We start from the raw sequence: 25,292 nt of genomic DNA on the forward strand, positions 1-25,292 counted from the left end.
GAATGTATGAGACTGGTGCAAGATACTCTTTATTTATCTCTATATGCATAAATATTTTGATATTATAGATCAAGAACCAACTGACTGCTCCAAAATGCCCATGGGAAGTATCAACGGCGTCTACAAGATTTTTACAAACAACAGATGTATAAATGTGTATTGTGATATGATAGACAATGGATGGACGGTATGTTTGATCTAGGAATCAGAACTTCAAAGATTCTGAAAATGTTTGAATGATAGTCGGTTCAGATAAATTTGTCATCTTGATATTCTCTTCCCATAAATATGTTAAATTAAGGCAACAGTAGTATACCGCTGTTCAAAAGTCATAAAAGATGTCCGGGTTACAAACAAAAAACGAGAGAAACACATCAACTCTAAGGCTGAAACAACTGGACACCAGATACACTGCAGTGCAACAAAACAATCGCTAATGCAACATACTTAGTGTCAGAATCAGAATATGTTAATGCATATAAAATTGGATTTTATTATAACTGAGGTATGTTGACATGGTAAATATGTGTTCCAACGGACTCCATTTTCAGAACACGATATCTGTAACAAACATAAGCTTTTAGCTACCTCTTTACAAGCAGAACCAAAAACAATGAAAGTCCCATCTATGTACTGGCTTCCGAAGCTTCACAAAACACCCTACACTACTAAATTTTCTATTTTTCTTACTAGTACACTTGGTACAATCAAAAACCTGATAATAAGTTGTTCAAATAAGGCCTTTGAAAATAGTGGAATTAAATACTTTTGGAGTGTCAAAAACTCGTTGGAAGTACTTGATAAATTGCAAGCTTATATTGGTGATTTTGAATTTGTTCAAAGTTTTGATTTACTACCACTTTGTCTAATATTCTCATCGAGAATAAAAATCACACACCTAATTAAATGGGAATTTAAAAAGTCAGAATGTGAATACATATGTTCAAACTCTTTTAGGTCTTTTTTTTAGTAGCAATAAACAAAATGACTTTTTCAACTGGACATGCTTTGATACTATATCTGCCCTTGCATTTTTACTAGATAACATTTTTGTTCGCATTGGAGATTCCGTATATCGTCAAGTTATCGAAATTAAAACTGTGCATCGCTTATTGCGGCCCTGTTTTCGTATTGCTATGAGTTACAATTTGGATGACATATTGGCTCTCAATAATGACGACTTTAGTATGTATACTAAAGAAATGTATCCTGTTTCCTGTATACCTACTTTAAATAAAGCTAATACTAACAATGACCACTGCTCTTTCCTCGATCTTGATATCTATATCATTAACAGAAAGCTTAATACAAAAAAATCCTATCGTTAATTATCTATTTTTAGATGGTGACGTTCCCTTGTCACCATCTTACGGTGTTTATTTATCTAAACTTTTACAATTCACTCGTGTATGTAACAACGTTTTACATTTTAGAGAGAGAAATTTATGTTTTACTGAAAAATTATTACACCAGGGTTTTCGATATCACAAACTAGTCAAAACATTTACTAAATTTTATCATCGGTACAAGGACCTCATTCGTACATATAACTCAACATGCATCTTATACGTTCAGGTATTTTTTACATTCAATTTTTATGGTAATATTCTTTTACAAAGCACAAACATGTCAGTATTCACCTCAAAAGCTAACAAAACCTTTGAACAGACTTATTAAGAAGGGACAAAGTTACAATACAGTTGTCAAGACTTTGGATTTCAAATATTTTGGCCACGAGCATCACTGAAGAGACATATATTGTCGAAATGCGCATCTGGTGCAGGAAAATTGGTACCGTTAATGTTATTAAGTTTGCATATTTTGGCTTTAATATTGATTCACTTATAGGGACTTTGCCTCGGAATTAAACACATTTATTTAAAAACCAGTTGTTGGCATGACACGGATTATAATTTTCTCATATATTGTCGTTGGTATAATACTAAACCCCTAACGGGAGGGATTGTGCCTGATATTCATATGATGAAGACATAATTTTTTAATCAGTTAAATTGAGGTCTAAAGCTGGCATGCCAGAAACTGCTAGTAGTCTGTTGTTATTTATGTATTAATGTCAGTTTGTTTAATTTCTTTTGTTACCTCTTCTGAATCGGACTAAGACTTCTCTTGATCTGAATTTTACTGTGCGTATTGTTATGCGTTAACTTTTCTACATTGGCTAGAGGTTTAGGGGGAGGGTTGAAATCTAAAAAAACATGTTTAACCCCCTGCATTTTTGCGCGTGGCCCAAGTCAAGAGCCTCTGGCCTTTGTTAGTCTTGCATGATTTTCAATTTTAGTTTCTTGTCACTTGTGTTTAATTCGGAGTTTAGTATGGCGTCCATTATCACTGTACTAGTATCGATATTTGTTAAGGGGCCAGCTTCTGAGTGTGGGCGTTTCTCGTCGCATTGAAGACCTATTGGTGACCTTCTGCTGGTGTCTGTTCTATGGTCGGGTTGTTGTCTCTTTGACATATTCCCTATTTTCATTCTCAATTTTATTCTTGTTTGTCGTTTTTATTTAGATTAGACCGTTGGTTTGACTGTTTGAATAGTTTTGCACTATTCATTTTTGGTCCTTTATAGCTTGCCGTACTTTGACCTATAATATTTTACTAAAATCATAAATTGTGACTTTGATGGATAGACGTCTCATTGACTCTCATATCACATCTTCTACATACATATATAAAACTGTGATGGTGTTAACTGTAGTGAAGATTGAAAAATCTTTTTAATCAATTCAACATGTGCTCAAGTTAAAACAATTTGGAGGAAAAGGAGGAGGCCATACCGAAAGGTATTGTTTTTGTAAAATGAGTTGTAACAAAGAATATTTTAGTGCATGAATTTATATATTTTGTTGTTGTTGGACAATATGTATTAAACACCCTACTATAGACCTCAGATTTTCAAGTAGTCATAGCTATTCAAGCTATATCATTTAGTAATAATGTATCAATAAGAGCATGAAAGGAATCAAAAATTATTAAACAAACGTTTAAACATTTTATGGGGAACATATTATAGTATACCATTGCTTGTCCCTCAGTTTGTCCCTAATCAAATGTCAAAATCAAATGATAAAACACGTCAAACGAATGGACAACATCTGTCATATTCCTGATTTGGTATAGACATTTTCAAATGTAGAAGTGGTGGATTAAACCGGTTTTATAGCGCTAAATCTCTCACCTGTACATTAAATTCCTAAAATATCGCATCAAATTCCTTTATACTTACAACGATGCGTGAACAAAACAGACATTGAAGGCCGTACCTTGACCTGTAATGGTTTACTTTTATAAATTGTTACTTGGATTGCCTGTGGGTTGTCTCATTGTCACTCATATCACATCTTCATATATCTATGATATGTTAATAGACAGCAGTCATCACTGTGTCACAATCACAATCACAAAACAAACAAATATTTAACAATAAAGCACAAAAAGCATCTATCAAATTCAAAAAAACACATGGATTGCTACGCGTGTTTGACGTCATAAAATGTGAACGTCACATATATAAGATAAAACTTTAGTAGATTGTTTATATATATTCACGTAAGATCCCTTCCGATTTTTTAGTTTATTATTTTATCATTGTTTGATATGACATTGTTGATATCACATCTCTTCATTTATTTCATTTAACTGAATCATTTCTCAGTTACATATTACTGTACAAGCTTTGTAAAAGTCAATCGCCGTTTGTAGTTTGACACATGTTTAAGAAAATTTTGTAAACAAAGTTGTCCATTTTAATACTTTTTCCGGAAAATTGAAAATATCATTTCTGAAAGTAACATCTTCAAAGTGTAAGCAATGTAGTTTCACTTCACTAACATATTGCGAACATGTACAATTATGCGAAAAGGATTTATAACCAGATTGCAATAACAATTTATACAATTTGCATTGTTTTGATCAAGTAATAATTTAAAAACTAGTTACAGGGTTAACAAAAAACGTCAGTCTACACACAAGTTTACAAATATACTTGACTGCTTAAATCTCATTTCTGATTATCACCTAGCAAATGTAAATGACAGGTGTTCTTTTTCAGTTCTTAGATACAACCAAAAATATTGTCACTGAGAACAAATATTAATATGAAAGCCGGATTCAAAAAGGTGGCCGATATATGGTAATGGCCAATATTCAGGTATAATAAATAAATTTGGTGTCTAAATTTACTGTCCTCTGAATGGTTAAAACTATTAGCTTTATTTTAAATGTTATCAATATTTATAGCGACATGCCCACTCTGATGTTATGCATTCATACACCAACATGTGTGTACGTTGTTATTGTTAATATAAATAATATAAAAAGTTCTTTGAGCCTTATTTTTGATAGAAATTTATTTATAATGAATGACAATAATTTAATTTGAATTTATTGAACCATAAAATTCAAAATAAATAATAGCCATTTATCAAATGTATAAAATTAGCCTGAACAAAGGTCTTGGATTAAATGTAACTGTGCTAATAGAATCATGCCGGCTGGACGAATCTCTTTTTGTAATGAACACTTTTCTTCAATTTTATAGTAATACCTGTTTAAATGTAACCAATCAACATTTGTTATTCATTTGTTCGCTGTTTTTGAACTTTTGATTTTGCTGTTTGATTTCTGTCTTTCTGTTTTGAGTTTTGAGTTTTCGGTATTTTTATTTTACTTTACTTTTTATATACCTATTTCACTGGTAAAACATATATTTAATAAACGTTAAGTAGAAAATACAGAGGAATGCACAACATAACAGGAGATGCTTACCCTTTCAACACACCAGGTCCCGCTCTTTTAAGGGTTCATCCGATTATCCATATTTTTGTTTGCTACATCGGTAAACTACTGTTGCCTTAATTTATACAAGTAACCAAATTTATAAGTCTTCACTTTGTCCATAATTTCTTAGTATATAAATATTTACTGATGAGTTCTGAATACACCGTTCCTTTATTGCAACTAGATTACTACGAAACAGTTTATTATCTATGTTACAGGTGATCCAAAGACGACAAGATGGGTCAGTAGATTTTTATAGAGACTGGTTAGACTACAAGAAAGGATTTGGCAACGTTTCTGGAGAATACTGGCTTGGTAAGTTTGAGTATAACTAACATATTGACATTTGTGTTTTCGCAGTTTCAAACCAGATTAAAAATTTAAATGACGGGTTAAATTTAGGACGTGAAAGAGCAAGAATCTAAAATCTACGTAGGTTTCTCTGATAAATCTTTTTTTCTATGAAACTTTGAGATTGTGGGTAATATAATTATTTGTGCCATTAAAAAGCAAAGTCACGTGATCTTTGGGGAAAAGTCATTTTTTCTCGAAAATTGCTAGTCGATTACAATTACAATGTAAATGATGTCAATATATTTTAATTCAAAATGGATTTATTTCTAAGACGGTGAACTAAATGAATACACAATGACTTATTATTATAACACAGGTCAAAATTTACGTAAAAAAGTTTAGATTAAGTATCTACCATCGTTGCACTTCTGTTAGTCATAAACTATCATTGATATGGTCATAATAATAAATTTTCTGCCTCAGGAATATATTACATTAGCTGTATCTGGCAAAACTTTTAGGAATTTCTGGTCCTCAATTCTCTTCAATTTCGTACTTTATTTGATTTGAGCGTAACTGATGAGTCGTTTATAGACGAAACGCGCGTATGGTGCAAATATATAAATTTCAATCCTAGTTCCTATAATAAAGGACAAGGTACGATAAACATCAGAGAACGGCCCCCTAATTTCGTTCAAATTAAAAGTGACTTGCTATTAAATATAATACATTATTTTTAAAGTTTAAAACCTATATTTTTGTAAACATTAATAGATTTTTCAACTTCCGTTGATATTATTCATGACCTGTTGCTGTAAAGACCTCAAGATTCTGGAAAAGGGCAGAAAAATGGCAGTTTCCAAACCTTTTTCTGCATTTTAAGCTATGAGCGTACCTACGACCCACGATCATATTTATACCAGGCATTCCTTGAACATAAATGTTGATGCAGTTCAAATATTTTAGTGGGTCGTAAGTACGCTCATAGTTAAAAATTCAAAAAAGTGACAAAAAATCGTCGTTGTTTTCATTGAATCATCGAAATTTTTAACCGAACTGCGGACCGGAGATGATTTCCGGTATTTACTAGATCCGACGACGGAAATGTATTCTTGCTACGCTATAATAATGGCTAGTTTCTTTAGGAAGAAAAATAAACATATTTGAGACAGGAAAACAGGATATTCCTTTACTCATTATTCTTGAATTTAAAGTGACATTTTAGCAGACCGTCGAAATATGACCCAAAATTAGACGGAACTGTGATAAACTTCAGAGAAATACTGGGAACGTTATTGTGAATGAATATAATAACTGGTTCATACTCAAAAAGTGCATATACGTATTTTGTTTCATAATTGACAAAATCGTCGCCCTGGAATGTTTTAATCTCCGTTGACACTTTTTTGAAAAGTGCTTTCTTTCACGTCCGCATTTCTACGAAGTATGGCATGCCAAGTTAACATTTTAGACAATCATTTAATAAAAATACAGATGGCGAAAATAAACTACAGAACTGTGAATAATAACATACATTGTTATTCATATCACATAAGTAGACACCATGTGACAATTTTAATTAGTTAATTGTGTAAGTGTAACAATAATCAAGATTAAACAAAACTATCCAACACTTTTATGATCTAAATTATGTATCTTGAGTTAATATTTTTTTGGTCATGGTGTTGAATTTATTGGACTTATTATTTGTAATTGTCACCTGCCTTCTCGTTAATCTATCTTGACGACAACGCGTGCTACTTCGTATTTCTTCTAAAATAACAGCACTACATGTATAATGAATTTAAACATATTCAAAAGAATAAAAGCTTCTTTTATTTTTTAATCAGATATTTACACGTCAAAGAAAATAAAATAAGTATTGAATATGAAAGGAATAAAACGCATCATAATTAAAGATATCTAACTTGCTTGTAAGACGTGTGTTTCGCATACAAAAGACTCATCAGTGACGGTCGAATAAAAAATGTCAAATGACCATATTAAAAAGGCTCAAAATTCCGATTTTTTTTTTTTTATTTCAATAATAATTCATGTTTACACAAAGTGCTAACTTTTGGACATCATGTTGCTGCATGGGTTGTTTGTTTCATTAATTGTTATTGTGCTATACCTTAAAAGGTTACAGTCCGTTGGAAGACATATTACCCTAACTTGACACTCCGATCCAACTAGTTTTTGTTCTTACCCCTTAATGCAAATTGATTAACGGAAATCAGCAAATACCAATTTTTAAGTCTTAAGTTTGACCAGGCCGGTGTCAGAACCCAGGATATCAGGCGTTTTAATTCATTTATTATATTTATTAAATTGTACAATGAATTAATAAAAGGGTGCATACTGTAAGAATCCATCTTATATGAATCCGCGCTTAAACATACACATCCACCCAAAAGAAATAACTTTTGCAACATAGAGTGGGAGGCCCATATTCGTCGGGGACACAATTTCGCCGTTTTATGATTTTGAGGTATAAACACTTCAAAGGATGGCTGAAATGGAAGAAAATATGCCGATAAATTATAATTTTATAACAAATATGATTATTTTTTAAACTTTAACAAAATTACGGCACTAACTGCAAAAGACCGAAAAACGGACCGAAAATTGTTGTCCGTTTTTCGGTCTTTTGCATTTCCTGAATGAAAAACAGGATTTTCAAAGATTTTTTTCTTAGTAATTTTTTGACTGATTGGCCTAAATTTCTGTTTTTTACACCTTTGAAATGTCTGCTGTTCATCTATAATGAAATTTATTTGATAAATATTATAAAAAGCTGCATTTATTTGGTTTTAAATAGATGTGTAAAAACGGCGAATATGTGCCCCCCATTGACAAAACTTCAGGAAATTTCAAGCACCCTTTAATCTAACTTTACAGATGATTATTTTCAAACAAACATGTTTTCAAGCTTAGGAATGTTTTGCATTTGAAGTTATCTTCATATAGAAATATCAGTATACTTCAAAAACATAACTATTCTTCTTCTTTTTTGGAATTTTATTCTCATACACACTTGTCCCGGTCTACACTTATTTAGTGTTTATACATTACAGTAACTTATGATATTTGGCATACAGTGTATAGCCATGACTCAAATATCATAACAGTCTAATTTTGTTTATTTTCTTTGGTTACATCTTCTGACATCAGACTCGGACTTCTCTTGAATTGAATTTTAAATGTACGTATTGTTATGCGTTTACTTTTCTACATTGGCTAGAGGTATAGGGGGAGGGTTGATATCTCATAAACATGTTTAACCCCGCCGCATTTTCACGCCTGTCCCAAGTCAGGAGCCTCTGGTCTTTGTTAGTCTTGTATTATTTTAATTTTAGTTTCGTGTGTACAATTTGGAAATTAGGTATGGCGTTCATCATCACTGAACTAGTATATATTTGTTTAGGGGCCAGCTGAAGGACGACTCCGGGTGCGGGAATTTCTCGTTACATTGAAGACCTGTTGGTGACCTTCTGCTGTTGTTTTTTCTATGGTCGGGTTGTTGTCTCTTTGATACATTCCCCATTTCCATTCTCAATTTTAATATCATTATGACATTTACCGTTGATCTCAAGGTCCAATTAATTGACCTTTAACTTTCATGGTTAAATGATTGTCCAACCATTAAACCATATATGTTCTTACAGGCTATGCCAGTGTGGTAGCCTCTTTATTTTGTTATATTTTAATTGTAAAATAAAGATGTATAATTATGTTAATATTAAATAAACTTCATAAGATATTGTATCATATAAACTTTTATTACACTGAAATGTTTCCATACATTATTCATGATTACTTGGATTTGATTGGTTAGTTTAAAGTTTTACCGCTCATCTTTCTTTACTGCACAATAGGCTTAATTTCTTAGGTCAATTAATGCCTCGTTAATAACTCCAAAAATGATTTATACACCCCCTTTTTTGCCTTGATAAGTCGTTTCTAATTCACCATAGGTTTTGTACCCATGCAGAGGACAGATTCCAACCCCTACATCATATTAAATCGTAATTGCCTGGATTAGACATTTTATTCCACACAATGTCTGTAAGTGGTACAAGTCACGTCTCTTTCGTTCCATTAACTGTTAAGTATCTTTAAAAGCTGTTCAAACTCATCTCAAATTATTAAATCTATATATTCTTGTTTTCATGAAAAGACTTTCACATTGAAACAAAGATTTTGTAGCGGTCTACAATTTAAAAAAAAAGTTTGATGTTGCTTAGCAAGATGTGGGATTCTATACTCGATATAGGATTCGTCCAAAAAATAATGATAATCTAGATGTTTATATTACAGTGTAACATCGTATTAGGAAGTATATTCTTAAAAAATAATTAAGCTCATACTTATAAAAATATAAAGAACCTATTATTGCATGGTTGATATGCACTTGTTATGTAACTTAGTTGTTGATCAGCGTGTAGTGACCTACAATTGAACTAAGTTTTCATTTCTAACTAAACATGTTCACAAACAGACAATCTGCATTGCGTTCAATTTAATTTGTTCAATAAAATGACTTATTGATTTGTAGTTGGCTTTAATTCAAACATGTTTTGCTGTTGCTAAACAACACTTGTGGTGCTATGCTCAATACGGAATTTGTAAAGAATAAAAAAAGATGTATATGAAAAAATATTGGAATGAAACACCAAATGGAAAGAAAAATCTTCAAACAACAGCTTAATTCATACTTAAGAGGGGCAAGAACCAATTTTTTAACCGTTGCTAGGCAACATTTCTGTTGCCAAGGTTGTTTTTAAGCATATAATAAACAAAATCAAAGGGTATTTTCATTTGTGACTTCAAGTTCTTCTTGGACAAACAATATCATGTGCAAATATTTAAATTTTTACTGATAAAGCAATTAATATGTGATAATTTTCATTCTTAATAAAAACCGTTGCTAGGCAACCTTCCTTTCACCGGAACACAATAAAATCATTATTTTTTCAAGTGTCTACACTAAGACCATCATTGATATCAATTTAAACTTATTTGGAGAGGGGGGCAAAAAATAGCCCTTATCATACCTTGTCCTTTATTTCTTTGTATTATGTTAATAGAAATGAGAAGATGTTGACACCAAACAGACGATTAATTCAATCTTAAAATACTAATGATACAGAAGTCGGTTAGGACAATAGAGAAAAAAATAATAAATCGTTATTACTACATTGTATGTTGTTATAAAAAATGGAAAGATATTTCGTATTAGCAACAATTTATGTTTAAAAAAAATCACTATAACTTTAACAGGCTTCCGTGCAATTACATCATTATATTGTCAGTAAAACAAGTACAAAAAATCAACCTTGGAAAGACAATCTTGTTTTATTTCTAAAGGCAACGACAACATCTTTAATATCTTGAATGGAAAGTCGTATAGTTTGAGATTTGATTTAGAAAACTGGTCTGATGAGAGGAGCTATGCTCAGTACGAGACTTTCAATATAGCACACGAGTCTGAAAAGTATAGATTAACATTAGCTGGGTACAAAGGAAGGGCTGGTAAGCTTTTAAGTAAGAGCATACCATATACTTCGGATCACACGGTGATGTTTTGACAAAATATTATGGAAGCGTATTAGCGCCACACAATTTATTTTTTATGTTTAAGGTCTTTCCTTAGCAAAAAGAGAAAGACCGTACTGTATTTCTTCTGAATATCATTATTAAGATCTTTCCTTTTCCAAAAGGGAAAGACTTCTTCTGATTACTATTATTATTAAGGGCTTTCTTTACCAAAGGAGAAGACCTTACTGTATTTCTTCACTTTATTAATTATTAGTTCTTTCCACTTTTCGAGGATACCTTTGGTTTTGTTCTGATTATTAAGTCTTTCCACTTTTCTTTGGAGACCTATTATAGTACTTGTTCTAATTATTTTATTATTTTTATTATTATTTTCTTCGTCAGCTAAACCCTTTTCTTGCGGTATAAGGTAGTTTCGCAAGATGTCGCTTAGATATTTTTGACATTGTATCGCACAGTAATTGTGTTTTAAAACCTCATCCTGTTAAGGCGAAGACTTCTTATTGTAAGAGTTGTCTCATCAAACACTGTGTTTCTTGTTATTGTATCTTCTCTGTAATTACAAGAGATATCGACGACGTTCGTTTTCATATTTGTTCGCTCCATCCTAAGAAAGTTGTGGCTGATTTAGATACGGTGAAATTTTATAGGAGTTATCTACCTTAATCAAATAAATTTGTCGTAAAATTATTTTAACTAATCTATCTAACACCGTATATACCTAGTCTTTTTTTTATAAAAAGTCCTTGGGTCCAAACTTAGAAAATGGGGTCAAGGTCAAAGGAATAGGTCCTGTTCTGAATTTTGTCTTTTACTGGTTTTTGCATTTTCTCCGATATTTTTAACATTATATTTATACATTTGTTTTATTGAGATGAAGATATGATACATATGGACTGAAACAATCCATTGACAAATTATAATATTTATTGTCCCTGAATTGTTCTATTTTAAGGTAAATGACTTATTTCTTCAGATTGGTACATGATACAGCCATAAGATGTTTTGCAAAATGTTTGGTGACAAATGAGACCTAACTGTATTTTTTCTGACTATTATTATTATCATTTTTTTTATTCTTTGAGTTCCTCCAAACTTTGACAAATTTTTCCTCCGGTACAGATAGCTTTGTCGCTTTGAGGTTCACACTTTGTATCGGTATCATGATTACCTATCTCGAACTTTCCCTGTAAATTGTAAAATTTTGTCGGTCTGGAATTATCTGCCCCAAAATTAAAAATCTTGTTATCATTCAAACACCGTAACCGTAAAAGGTAATTCATAAGGTTATGCTCCTGTGTCGATTGGCCATTAAAACTCAGAAAAAAATAAGTCGTACCCACCTAGGATATTCACAAATGATCATCCATGGATGTGACCTTGAAAAATACCTCCAGGTCAAATTTGTATGTTGACATTGACCTTTGACCTAACACGTTGTTATGAGATAATCTCAGAAAGCATTATACTTACAGAAGTTATGAATGCCGGGAATGTTCGAGTCATTAGGGTGCAACTGTGTTACATTTTGATCGAAAAGATTTAATCTTTCTGTAAGGGGCATAACCTCTGTTTTAGGTTTCTGAAAAGACTAAACCAGGTTTTACGATTAAACCAAAGGTCTAAGACCCATAGGGCTTTCAGCAATGCATTGGGTACCAATAACCTTGACAAAGTTCACAAGTTCGATGGTCGAGTTTTTGTCCAAGAAAGCAAATATTTTTTTTTTTATCTTATTAAAAGGATTAAAGTTTGTTTTAAAGGTTTGTAACGGTGACCATGACCTTTGACCCAACAACTTTTTATTGGATATCTTAAAAACTATTATACTTACAATAATTGTAAATAGTGAAAAGTGATTGGGACATACAAACGCAACTTGTTTTACGTAATGACTTTTTGCGATTTGAACTATCCCTTATTACAGGCAAAATTATATAGAAAACAGGGATGGGGTCGATTACTTTAAAATGTAATCGATTAAATTACAATTACTTTGCTAATAAAATGTAATCGATTACATTACAATTACACCTAATTTCATATGTATGCGATTACATTAGATTACTTTTCTTTAAAGTAATCATGATTACTTTAGATTACTTATGATTACATTGTATATTGCAATAACAAAGTTTTTTATAACTTTTTATCCTCAAAGCCTTAATTTATTCATCTTATTTAAAAGAATTAAGATGAGTGTACAGTGTAACATGTGTATTTGATAAAATAGCTATAGACAAGTGTCATTTCTCTATGTAAAAGATATAACTTTATTTTTTTCTACAAATTTTAACCAACTGCCTAATTAACAGAAAAACCAGAACAAATAAGGAAAAATTAATTAAGTATAGTTTTATTGTCTGTTGGGACATAATTGACACATCCATTAATGTTTTACAGTAGTTAATCACTACTTCCTATTTAAAAAAAAACAATAGGTGAGCTTGGGTATTAACATTTTATTGTCTTAATAACAATATCAATAAAGTTTAAAGTGCTTGATTTTAATTATTTCTTTGAAATTTTTATTTTTGATCTAATTAATATAATTATTGTCAGTTGAAAGCACAAAACAGCTTTGTAACTTGGAAAGTATATACATTTCTCTTTAAATTAAGAAACAGTTTATAGTAATAAAAGATATTTTGTATTGATGAAACTTTAGACGTCACCTATTGTTTACTATGCATAATGTTCATAATATTATGTCATATGTATACACTGAACATGTACTTGTTAATACTGATGAGCCGTTAGACTCAAAGTTAATAAAGAATAAAAATTAGAAAGCACATATTATACACAAATTTATACAAAAAATATCAATAAATGAAATCTGGTTTTAACTTCCATTTTGAATTAAGTGTGCTCATTTATTTATGTCGACCATTTAAGTCAAATTGAACTAAATACAAATGTTTTCTGCATTTGAATTTAAATGTAGTTATGTAAAAATATTGGTTAAACTTTTATGAAATTGGAGTTAATATCAGAAGTTTTCAATCAAGGAAAATAAATGCTTTCAAGGCATATTCTTGTATCATAAGATCTCAATCTCACAAAAAAATATTGGTGAGGCAATTTTCTTTAGTAAACTGTTAACAAAATAAAACACTTGGTGATACAAATTTGTTATATAGATGATACAATTTATCACATTAAACAAGGTCCCATCATTGTTAATACTAGTTTCATGATATTTCATTCAAGCTTTACACTTTCATCTTGTTTATCAAAAATTATTTTCATATATACAAGATTTGTAATCAGCAAGTGATCATATGAATGTAATCTTAAAGTAATCTAAAAGTAATAATCTAAGGGTCCAGGAAACTCAGTTCCAGCGAAGGACTGTTTGATTCATTCTCTGCGAAAACAATAAAAATTATCGTACACGAATAAAGTGTTCTAGAAGCAGTGAAATCGAAATTAGAGAAAAGACTAAGGTTTTTATCACTGATATGCAATTCGATTTCTTTAATTTCATATTGATGTATACAATAATCTCATATATTAAACGATACATCCAAAAGAGAACCAACGGTTGTGTAACGTACCAATCGTACCTGATACGTTGCAAATCGGGAAACCTCCGCTGCGCGTATTGCTGTAGGTTAGCTTTATTCTAGATTTTCTAGAGGTTTACTGGAGGCTTGAAATCTCACAAAACTTGTTTAACCCCGTGGGATTGTTGCGCCTTTCCCATGACAGGAACTTCTAGCCTTTGTTAGTCTTGTAGATTTTTTTTAGTTTAAGTTCAGTTATATGTTTTTGAGTTAAGTATGACGTCTATTGTCACTGAAATGTTGTCTCTTTGACATATACCCCTAATTTTCTTCTCAATTTTATTAGGTCTATACAATATCATCATCGATACAAGAATTTTCGTTCAATTTTTTTCTTCGAAGTACTCATTATAGTGCGGTGACCAAGTAAGAAAAAGTCGCTTATTTAAGGAGTTTAGTCGTCATTCGGACTATACGGCTATAATTCACAGTATCGATAGTTCAAAGGTTACACTTCAAATTTTGACTTGTCGTCAAAAAATCGTACGGTGCAATTCCTGTAAAATTGACTTCGAAGTTCGTTCCCTTACTTTAAAGGTCAAAATTTACTTTCAAAAGATTTTAGGCCTACATTCTAAAAGAACATTCGTGATATGTTTTTTGTTATTATATACATTGTTGTAACACCTTATTTTAACAATTTCAAACAAAGTTTAGCAAAAATTAATCCGTGATTGAAGAGTTTTTTTGTTAAAGTTTAACACTACGAATATTTTGCATTTAATAGAGTACGTTTCAATTCATTTTTCTTCATTAATTTTTACGCAAAATGTAAAATAATCAACATTTATATGATATTTCAAACCTTTATAAAACAACAATTTCAAAATCTTTTATCTCAGAAGCAATATTTCGACTTGTGCATTGAAACAAAATATACACTACAAAATGAAGATACAGGTGTTCCTCTTGAAATTCGACTTGTACAAAAATATTGAACCGGACCGATACTATTAATTTTTAATGTATAAATGCTATTTCGTATCACAACGATTTTTCATTGCTAAAATTTGTTCAATACGATATTTTTTGTTTGTTAATGGTACCATTTCGTGTTCGTTATCGTGTTTACTTTTATGTATATTTAAAAGATTTCTTATTTTCGTATGTTTATTTGATATGGATTTTTTTCTTTTTATATCTTTCAAAAATTAAGAACCAATTCTGAATTTGGACATGCAGTTATCTGGAAAATGTTTGAATTAGGAAGTCCTTTGCAATTAGGTCCTAGTAGTTAAAAAAGGCAACACATGTGTTTTAATTTGAAAAATTTATCATGTGCCAGAGAAGAAGTACTGAATCACTTCCTTTACTGTAAAGAGTAAACGTTGCCTCTTAAGTTCTGTTGAAAGACTTAATGATGGAATCTTCCAGCAATGTGTTGAAGAGTATGAGTCGTTTGTTGAGGTGGTATGGCATTGCTTAAATGTATTGATGATAAAAAAAATGAAAAAAATGGGAACCTTGCAGCTGACTATTATAAAAATATTATCCAATGCTTTTCTCTAGCGCACACAGTAGCAGACATTTTTTTTTACCGCTACGGCATGAAAAACTCAAAAAAGTTGTCTGCTGGAAAGGAAAGCCGCACAAAGACTACAGCTTCCACCAAGTGTATCAGATTATTGAAGGAAGAATGATTCCTGACTGGAAGAAGTTTTTTTCTGTTAAAGAAAACCAACAGGCTCTCCCTAATTTCTTTTGTAGTTTTTCTTCTTCAAAACTATGACATATCCCCTATAATTCCACCTTATAGTGAACTTTACTTACCCGGAACGTTTGTAAATCCGAAATTGTCGAAGTCATTTCAAACAATAATGTTAATGGCTGTCGTAGCTTGGTTAGCACTCAACAAGGGCCAATACTCGTATGACAATTAATGCCTTATACTTTGACATGAAGTTAACAGAAATGAGAAAGAGCGACAGAATAATCATGCGGACCTCTGATACGGCTGGGGTTGTTCTGTGTGTTCACTACTATAAACAGATGACACATGCATGCGAGTTGTAGTTGCAGATGGGTAACATTAGCAGTGTAAAGAATAGTTGAAGAGTTTTACCCGTTCACCAACTTTGTGCTTGCTTTCCCCAAACAATTTATAAACTGCCTCCTGCTGTATATACTCTGACCGGATGCGACACAACTTCGTCTATGTGAGAAAATAGTCTACAAGACTTTGAAGGACACGCATGACTATTGTAGTTACAGAGCTTTGGGAGTACTGACGAAGATGAAGCCCTTGTTTGTGCAAGAATTTAGTTTCGAAGATGTAAGGACACGCATGACTATTGTAGTTACAGAGCTTTGGGAGTATTGACGAAGATGAAGCCCTTGTTTGTGCAAGAATTTAGTTTCGAAGATGTATGATCTGAAGAATCTCTATAAATCATGATATGAATAAAATGCGTGTCAAGCTTGCCACCAGAGAGAGATGTAGGTTTAGTCAGGTTACCTCTCTGTGAATCGGCAATTTTGACCGCATCGCACATTGCTAAACACCCTGTTCCGTCACCCTTAGAATACGGTTGGCGAAAATTAACTTATTCGTTACACCCCGTTTATTTTGAAGGGCACATGTCAACGAATTCTTGCAGGATCTTGTGTATTCATGTAAGTGAAAATCTCCATGTAAAAAGTGTTTGTTCATAACAAAACCTTACATGTACGGAGCTTTGCTCCTGTCAAGGGTCTTAATTATGTAGAAATTCCTTGACAGATAAATCAGAAGATACTCCTGGATGAAATCTGTTTTGTGGATCATTTTGATTGGATTTTTTTAAACTGTTTTCGAGGTAATAAGTGTTTTGTTGTTGTAATGAATTACATGCATGAGCTTTTGCAAAATAAACGTTCGGGATAGAAGGCTTCAATTGAAAACAACATTTAACATTTATAGCTGAGGTTGAATGTCACCCGGCACCCAGCAAGGTAACTACTGTAACTTTAACGGAATTTGTATTAGTTTAAACATATTTATTGATCATCAATACAAATATATAATCATACAAAATACACAATAATAACAGGATTCAGAAACAAGCTATATATAGCTTATATAAATCCGTTTCCTTGAAATACCAACTCCAGTTAACTATTACATAAATATAGCATGCAATATTACAATGATATGGAACAAGAATAAATAAGTTACTATGTAACTGAAAAAGAAAGGAGGAAAAAAAATAATTCTAAAATAATGAAAATAAATACAACAAAAGAAGAAAAAAAAAGTAAAAAGAAAGAAAAAAGAAAACTACACTGAAATACTATACACATGTTTAGATGAAATGCAACTTTGTGAAAATAGTGAATAACAATTTATCTTGTAAATCTCTTGCACTTAAGTAAGAATTTTTGTACTTTTCCAAAATATCCTTATTTTGGTCTAAATTTAGAGCTTGTGATCCAAATAAAAGTAAATCCGTGTTTAGTGTGACTGGATAATTAATTGAGAAAATAATGTCATTACGCAATTCGTCATATTTTTTACAATGCAATAAGAAATGAGCTGTAGACTCGATCAAACCACACGAGCAGTTTGAAGAATCTACTAGATTTCGTTAGAACAAATGTTCATTTAGAGAACTACTATTCATCCTTAACCTGGCATGCAATACTTGACCCATTCTTGTACCAGTGTAGTAAAAATTAGGGCATTTATTATTTGGGTTTTTTATACGACTTTTAAAAATGCTTAAAGACGTAGAATTTCTCGTTTGGTCTGGTAACTTATTCCACAATTTAATAGACGAAGGAAGGAAATAATTGGAGTATAGATTAGTTCTTGTACGAATTTCCGAAGTATTTTGAGCCTGACGAGTGAAATGGTTATGTAAATTAACTATTTGATTTGGTACCAAGTTTTGTAAATAATCTGGAGTTTCCTTATTCACCATTTTATAAAACATAGTGAGCTTATGTTTTTCCCTTCTTTCCGAAAGTGTTTCCCAACCCGTTTCCTCATAAAGCATTTGTATCGAAGTTAATTTATTCCCACCTGTTACAATTCTCATAGCTTCAATTTGAACATTTTCCACTTTATTAATCAAGTATTGTGTTTGAATATCCCAAATGACATCCCCGTACTCTAATATTGGTCGAATATATGAAAAATACATTTTTTCTAAAGTGAACCTATTCAGTATAAAACGCATCTTCCTAAGGATATTTATTCTATTATATGCACGTTTAACTATATATTCAATATGAATATTCCATAACCCATTATTTGCAAAAATAATACCTAAATGTTTATGAGTAGAAACTTCTTGAAGATCGGTGTCATTCATTTTTAAGATCGGATAACTAGGTTTTATTGATTTTCTTGAAACAATCATGGTTTCTGTTTTTTGTGAGTTAAAGTTTACAAGCCACTTAGAGGACCACATATGAATTTTATTCAGATCTCCATTAAGAATTTCAACAGTATTTTCAGGAGTGTCTACTGTCAAATAAATACTAGTGTCGTCTGCAAATAATTTGATAGTAGCTTTAATATCAGTCACTATATCGTTTATAAAGATAAGAAAAAGTAGAGGACCTAAAATTGAGCCCTGTGGGACACCTGCTGCATTTATCTGTCTCCATGTTGAATTGCTTCCATTTAAGACCACCCGTTGACTCCTCTCAGATAGATAATCACAAAACCAATTTAGTAAATTTCCAGAAATTCCATATTGTTTAAGTTTTGATAATAGCCCTTTATACCAAACCCGATCAAAAGCTTTGCTGATGTCACAAAAAAACACCCTTTTCTCTTTTCCGTTATCTAAAGCTCTACCAAAGTAGTTCGAAATATCAATAAGTTGATTTATGGCAGAATCGCCTTTTGTAAAACCCGATTGATTAGGGGTGATTATCCTATTTTCAATTAGAAAGTTGTGTACATGTTTATAGACACATCGCTCCATGCACTTTGATAATATACTTAACAACGAGATTGGTCTGTAATTTTTTACCTCATTACAATTGTTACTTTTAAAAACAGGAGTTACATTTGCTTTTTTCCAATCTGCCGGAAATATAGCTTTAGATAAAGATAAATTAAATAGTTTACAAAGAGGGAATTTTAGCTGTGATACAGCCTCTTTTAGTAATATTGGACTTATCAAGTCTGGACCCGAGGCCTTATTTGGATTTAAAATCTTTAGAACATCTTCGACCTCACTATCTTTAAGTGTAATGTCACTTAGTGTATAGTCTGGAACGGTTAAGTCAGGAATAACAGCTTCGGTATCATCTATGTTTGTCTGCATCGCAAAAAAGTTATTAAATTCATTCGCTTTATCAATGTCATTAAATATTAAGTTATCCTCCTTAAGCAGGGGAGGAATACCCGAGTGAGTAGGTTTGATACCAGAAATTTGGTTACAAGTTTTCCACCAAGTTCTTGTCGATAAGTTACTATTTGACAATTTTTGTATAGATTATTTTGATATTGTTCGAGAGCTTGTTTTATTGAAGTGGTCACTTTATTTCTATTTTTTAATTTCTAATTTGTATTGAACTTGTATAATAGAACAAGTGTTTGAAAAACGCCAATTTTCAGAATTAAAAATTATTACTATTTAATAAGTTCCTTTTTTACATTTTCAAGATAATTCATTGTCAATTGGTTAGAAATTTAACAAAAATGCTGCTTATATCTTTCAATTTTGAAAATATAGAAAGAAAGAAAAAGAAAACAGTATGTTGATTTTTGACCTTAATTTGTGCAAAACTGTTTCCACATTTCTTTTTGACGACCTCGATATTCCAAAAGTACTCATATTACCGAATCCAAATAATATACAGAATAAAAAGTAGCGAAGCATTGATGAGTCAAAATTACGAATATGTTTGACTGTTGTGTTATTCAAAAATAAAAAAAAAGGAAAAGAACAGGTTTAATAATTTAGGAATTCTATACACATGGTATTGCAACACCTTGATTTTTTAAAACTTGAAAAATCAACCTCTTTTTTTGGATGAAATATAGTAAAATATTTGTATAATATTATTGAAACATAGTTTATGATAACATTGGCATTTAAACGAACAAAAAATGTTTTAAAAAAAAATAATTTATTTAACCACAATTTTGATAACAAAATGAAGTGTTTTTTGTACAAAAAAATGCATTTTACAACTATTACTGTAGTCGAACATTACAATGTCAGACATTTTAAAATGAATCTTCCGATGACTGTTCACAACATGAGTGATCGTTATACGCCAAAGAATTAGTACTTTGTGCGCAGCCTCCATTCAAACGGATAACTGCATCATAACGTCTTCTGATTCCTGCCATAAATCGACTAATTTGTTTCTAAGGTAGCAGCAACCATTTCTGATGAAAGTCATTGTTTATTTCATGATGTGTTTGAACTGTGGTGTCCTTTCGCCCACTTAACGCCCAATAGTGTCCCATATATGCTCGGTATGGTTCAAATCCGGGCTACGATCGGGCCAAGGAAGATGAACCGAATTCTGTAGGAACAATGCATCTTCCTCCACGATGCTAATTTTCAATTTTAGCGAGCTCTGCACTACATTGGATACGGAAAACTGTGTGTCTGTTCGTAAGCAAAGGTATCCGAAATGGTCTTATCGCACGATAACCAGTAGCGATGAGTCGATCTCGACCAGTTCTTGTTAAAAGGCTCCTGTATACCCACCACTCTCTTTTTAGGATTGTATTGTATGCAATGGGTTTCCTTCTGACCAACCTTCATTATGCCTAATTTTCCCTAGCAAATGGTATAGGGGGTCTTCTTTATCTCGGAAGGTCTTTAAAAATGTTTATTGCCTGATTTTTATTCTCAAAACGACTTATAGTGGAATGGTGATGACCAACAATACATGCAGTTGTTATAGCGACAACCCTGCTTCGCTCATGCTAATAATATGCCATCTTGCTGCAGTTAAGAGTTGTCGAGGACCCATTACAAGGTGTCAATCACATAATTTCAAAAACTTGGTTATTATAAGTGTTGAAAACAATGAGGATTAAAACACCTATTTTGCTGTTTTCGGGTACAGTAGCTGCATGTGCAGATAAGAACTTATCGAGTCGATATTTATTGATTAAACTCAGGTGATACTTAAATAATGTTTAACTAATTCTATTTTACCAAATTATATCACAAAAAAATAAAAAGTGTTTTTTTAATTTGAATTTGAATTTGGTGTTGCAATACTTTTTTCCAGGTGTATATATTCCTTCAAATTATATTTACTCATTCTTAATTTTAGATTGAGTTTTTGCTGAATCTTATGTATACTTAACTTTGTTTCTGCTATTATTCTTTTTACCTTTACCAAAATTTGTTTGTCTTTTTTTCTATTAGTTTTCCCTCTGTAAGTGTCTACTATAGCATTATCATTCTACTAGACCTCCGAGACTGATATTTTTATTCTATCTATTAAAAGTTAGGGGATGCCGTGGTGGACCCCTCCACTGAAATATCCGGTCAATTATTTTCAACCAGTGATAGTGACAATGACAACTGGTCCGGAGGGAACTGCGCTAATTTTAATAAAGCTGGATGGTGGTATGCTAAAGAATCAAGGGATGAGTATTATTGCACCTGGGTAAATCCAAATGGCATGTACTATGATGGATATGAAGAAAAAAATGTCTACTGGCATCCATGGACAAATTCGTTTGAAAGTATGAAATCTGTCACAATGAAGATTAAACATTTTTGATTGCACAATTATGTAAGCTGTCAGCAGATGACTCCAGATACCTTGTCATTGAGTTGAATTACAGGTATCTCGAAATTCTTTTTTGACTAGACATATTTCGAGATAACGAGAGTCAATTGTATAATTCTTAATTTAACTTGTAAGCTCAGACGCATGTTTATTTTGTATTTAAATTGTTTAAAGTCTTTTATATTTTTGAAGTCACATGTTTTCTGCATAAAAAGGGCTGTTGATTTTCTTGTTGGAATTTATGTTTTACATTATTTCATGTCAGATTCTTTTACAGCTCACTGTATGAGTTTTGCTTATTGTTGGAGGACATCGATGACATTTGGTCTTTTATTGGTAATTGTCTCATTGGCAATATGCACCATATTCTTATGTTTATATTAGCAAGCTGTACATTTTGATTTTGTGAACTAACTCATTAAAGATTCCAGGCTTATAATTGGTAAGCCAAACGATCTTTTAGCGAAATTAAGAACACTAAACTACAAAAAAAAAAACTAATATATCAATGATATGTCATGTCCGCACAAAGGCAACCACGTTATGTATATATTTACAAAGCATCTTCGCTAGTCAAGCTAACCATCCCGTCTTTTGCACTCCACCATTTGCAGATTAAACCAACACATGTGATTATAATGCTGCAGCATCTACTGGAATATTGAAGTAACGCCCATTCCGACATCATTCTTCTTGATCAATGGATGCACTCGAACTCTCTTTAGTGTAGACGTGTAAATATAGTTGTGTCTCGAACAGTTGATCAAGTACTTCACAATAAGAGAAAAATCCCACGCAAAATATTGGTAAACGCAAAATTGACAATGTCACGTTACAAGACAAAAAAAAGGTAATTGCACTGCTATGTGCTAAATTATTTTAAATACGTTCATGATTATGTGTAATATGTATAATTCTTGGACTCTTTACATATGAACAGAATTGTCATTATATTACTTTAAACGCTTACAACTAAATGCAGAAAGTACACAGGATCCAAATGTATAGTAATCCTACATGACTTCAGAGAAAAGTTAGAACTAAAACTTGTCTGTTCTTAATGCATAGTAATCCTACAAAAAAGAGACGAAAGATACAAGAGGGACCGTCAAACTCATAAATCGATAATAAATTGACAAAACCATGGCTAAAAATGAAAAGACAAACAGCCAAACAATAGTACTAATGACAAAACATAGAAAACTAAAGAATAAGCAACACGAATCCCATCACTTCAGCAAGAGATAAAACTTATCCGTTATTAATGCACAGTAATCCTAAATGACTTCAGAGACGGTTAGAGCTAACACTTATCCGTTGCATGACTTCAGATTACAAAGGGAGCTCAAACTTACCCGTTCCGAATGCACAGTAAACCTTCATGACTTTAGAGAATAGTTAGAACTTAAACTTACATTCTTAATGCACAGTAATACTATATGACTTCAGAGAACAATGGGAGCTAAAAACTTACCCGTTCCAAATGCACAGTAATCCTACTTGACTTCATAGAACAATGGAAGCTAAAAACTTATCCGTTACAAATGCACAGTAATCCTACATGACTTTAGAGAATAGTTAATACTAAAACTTAAATTCTTAATGCACAGTAATCCTACTTGACTTCAGAGAACAATGGAAGCTAAAAACTTACCCGTTACAAATGCACAGTAATCCTACATGACTTTAGAGAATAGTTAATACTAAAACTTAATTTCTTAATGCACAGTAATCCTATATGACATCAGAGAACAATGGGAGCTAAAAACTTACCCGTTCCAAATGCACAGTAATCCTACATGACTAAAGATTACCATGGGAGCTCAAACTTACCCGTTCCAAATGCACAGTCATCCTACATGACTTCAGAGAACATGTAAAGTAAGAGCTAAAAATTATCCGTTCCAAATTTACAGTAATCATACAAGACTTAAGAGAATAGTGGGAACTAAAACTAATCAGTGCCAAATGCACAGTAATACTACATGAGTTCAGACAAAAGTCGAAACTAAAACCAACCGTTCTTTAGGTTAATCCAAACCTGAAAATAGTAAAATAGTCGATGAAAACCTAATTTCAAACTTGGAGGAAAGACTTACTGTGGTAATAAGTAATGTATACAAGGAAAACTACAATAATGATATTCTTCGCCTAAAAACTGAGTTACACATGTTACAAGATGAGAAATTTAAATCAGGAAAACTAAGTAAATGAATACTAATGAAAATTTCACTGAAAAAAAATTGAATTGCGTGAACAATACAAATTTTCTATCTTAAACTATATAGTTGATGTTATAAGTTAAACAGATGTAAACATTAAGAAAGCTGTATGTTATATTAGTGAACATATCATGTTTCCTAGCTGAAGAAATAAAGGAATCTTGAAACATTTATATTGTGACCATAGTGGGAACAATGATACATAATCAGCACACAACAAAACATTTAACATTCAATTATCACAATTGAACAAGACATTCAAAAATAATTATGGTTCCATTGTGGACTACGCTAGAGCATGGGCTAAACGAAACAATTTGAACTGGACACTGTCAGAATGGTTCCAAACAATCAGGTCTCTGATAGAACGTCACATTCATAAGTTGAAAAACTGTCCGTTTTCAGAGGCAAAGGGGCTGTGAAATTCTGACTACTATACCCTTTTTTGACATTTCTACCTGTCGCAATGTTTTGTTAACACATTGTTGTCTATATTGCAATTTTTTGCGGCTGTCATACAAGTGAGAAGTTGAACAAGCTAGAAAACCAGGTTTAATCCACCAATTTCTACTTAAGAAAATTCCGGTTCCAAGTCAGGAATATGTCAGTTGTTATCAATTCGATTGATGTGTTTGATCTTTTGATTTTGCCATTTTATTAGGGAAATTCCGTTTTGAATTTTCCTCAATGTACAGTATTTTTGTGATTTTACTTTATACATACACTTAAATATAACTTAAAAACGACTCTCTTCATTCCATCAAGACTCAATAAGTGACAATATTTGATAAATGTATAGAGAAAAACCTTAATTCTATACCAAGGCAACATTTTACAGAGGCAAAACAAGAAACATAAAAATACAATGAATCAACTCAGTGATTTGCAAATAGATTTGACGCGCTACCAAAAGATAATGCACATGAACAATCATCTCAACCCAGTAATAATCGTAAAGAATATCTATTATAACCACTTTTATCTAGTCCTTCCTGTAGGTCGGTGAATGTGATGAATATTTTCATTTCCACTCCTCGACGTAGACGCAGTCATGGTCATCGTCATTATACATCACCTATTTCGCATGATGTCTCTTTTAATGACTTGCTGCCTTTTATACAAAAGCCGTTAGGTATTCATCACATTCGCA

This window comes from Mytilus galloprovincialis, chromosome 6, assembly GCF_965363235.1.
Source record: "Mytilus galloprovincialis chromosome 6, xbMytGall1.hap1.1, whole genome shotgun sequence".
Lineage (NCBI taxonomy): Eukaryota > Metazoa > Mollusca > Bivalvia > Mytilida > Mytilidae > Mytilus > Mytilus galloprovincialis.